This window comes from Eumetopias jubatus, unplaced genomic scaffold, assembly GCF_037043125.1.
Source record: "Eumetopias jubatus isolate StellerSeaLion01/CBP00866 unplaced genomic scaffold, mEumJub1_p1.0 scaffold_12, whole genome shotgun sequence".
Lineage (NCBI taxonomy): Eukaryota > Metazoa > Chordata > Mammalia > Carnivora > Otariidae > Eumetopias > Eumetopias jubatus.
Window position 1 is genome coordinate 113,536,062 of NW_028274818.1, and position 2,014 is coordinate 113,538,075.

At 42.0% G+C, this 2,014-nt stretch overlaps 1 pseudogene; it reads left to right on the forward strand.

Moving 5' to 3' along the window:
* Positions 1 to 214: 214 nt before the first annotated feature.
* On the forward strand, positions 215 to 1,307 carry LOC148162935 (deoxyribose-phosphate aldolase-like; annotated as a pseudogene).
* The last annotated feature ends 707 nt before the right edge of the window (positions 1,308 to 2,014 follow it).

Below are 2,014 nucleotides of genomic sequence, written 5' to 3' on the forward strand. Positions count from 1 at the left end.
CCCACTGAGGAGGGAGCCCAATGAGGTTCTCGATGCCAGGACCCTGGGATTGTGACCTGAGCCAAAGACAGATGCTTAAACTGACTAAGCTACCAGGTGTCCCAACTGGTTGCATTTCTGTATAGTGACGACAAACTTCCACAAAGAGAAAATAAGAAAACAATGCCATTTACAATTGCATCAAGAAAAAAAAATCTAGGAATAAAAGTAAGAAATGAATCAACCCGCAGTTCTGAGGCATGCAGAATAAATCCAGGCTTGCAGAACAGTGAAAAAGGAGTGGGAAGCTGCTTGGCTCCTGAAAGCCATTGTCTTTATAGGTCTTACTACACTTTCAGACGATGACACATCATCCAACGTTCAAAGGCTCTGTTATAAAGCCAAGTATCCAATCCGGGAAGCTCTCTTAAAAAGTTTAAATATGTGTGATAAAGGCCTTATGACCACTGTTGTTTATGTCTACACCACGCGGCTGTGTGATGCCGTTAAAGCACTGAAGGCCCCAGGCTGTACCATCCCAGTGGCTTCCGTGCCCACTGGCTTTCCAGCTGGACAGACTCATTTATTTATTTATTTATTTATTTGAGAGAGAGAATGAGAGATAGCACGAGAGGGAAGAGGGTCAGAGCGAGAAGCAGACTCCCTGCTGAGCAGGGAGCCCGATGTGGGACTCGATCCCGGGACTCCAGGATCATGACCTGAGCCGAAGGCAGTCGCCCAAGCAACTGAGCCACCCAGGCGCCCTGGACAGACTCATTTAAAAACACGATTGGAAGAGATCAGATTGGCTGTGGAAAATGGAGTTATGGAAATCGATGTGGTGATTAATAGGACCTTGGTGCTGACCGGCCAGCGGGAAGCCCTGTGTGATGAGATTGGTCCGTTTCACAAGGCCTGTGGGGGGCTCATCTCAAAACCATCTTAGCTACAGGAGAACGTGGATCTCTTACTCATGTCTATAAAGCCAGTATGATCGCAATGATGGCAGGATCAGACTTTATTAAGACCTCTACTGGAAAAGAAACGGTAAATGCCACTTTCCCAGTAGCTATAGTAATGCTGCGGGCCATTAGAGATTTCTTCTGGAAAACTGGAAACAAGGTAGGCTTTAAACCAGCAGGAGGCACCGCAGTGACAAGGATTCCCTTGCTTGTCTCTCTCGTGTGAAGGAAGAGCTGGGAGATGAATGGCTGATGCCAGAACTCTTCCGAATAGGTGCCAGTACTCTGGTTTCGGACATCGAGAGGCAGATTTACCATCACGTTTCAGGAAGATAGGTGGCCTATCATGATCTTCTGATGTCTTAAATCTGTGACCAGTTCCGGAAAAGTGCTTTACAGCAACATGTAAAATGTGTTTTTCTACGTAATCGCTAAAATTGTTTAATTAAAACATGAGGGAATGAATAGATAACTGACTTTTTTCCCGCCTTAAAACTTTCACTGAATTTAATTCAAAGAATAAAAGAAAAAATCAACGAATCCATACATGGAATTCTTTCCAGGTGCCTCTGAGTGGTCCTAATTACTTGAAGATCTGTATTGTTAAATTTGTGAAGATTTTCTCCTAAAAATTCTGAATAAAATATTAATCATAGCTTTGACAGCATTAAATACTAAGGGGGGGGGGACGTTAAACTGCCCAAGAAACGTGTCTTTAGTGAAAGAAAACGTAGCATCCCTGAGCTGCCGGCCATACTCTGACGAATTCAGGAGTCACTGACTTGGCACTAACTTCCTGCCATGAAAATCTGTCTTTAATTTTTGCAACAGATATGCTCTCCTATTAATTGTTTTGTTAATGAAACTCTTGTCGGTACATGATACTAGGCTATTGCATTTAAAAAAAAAAATCTCTGTATGAACAAACAATGAATCATGGAACACTGCACCAAAAACTAATGATGTAATATATGGTGATTAACATAACAATAAAAAATTAAAATATAAAAAAAATCTCTGTAGTTTATTTTTTTGGAAAAATAAAATTGTATGGTGCTGGTCTAGAAACAGAC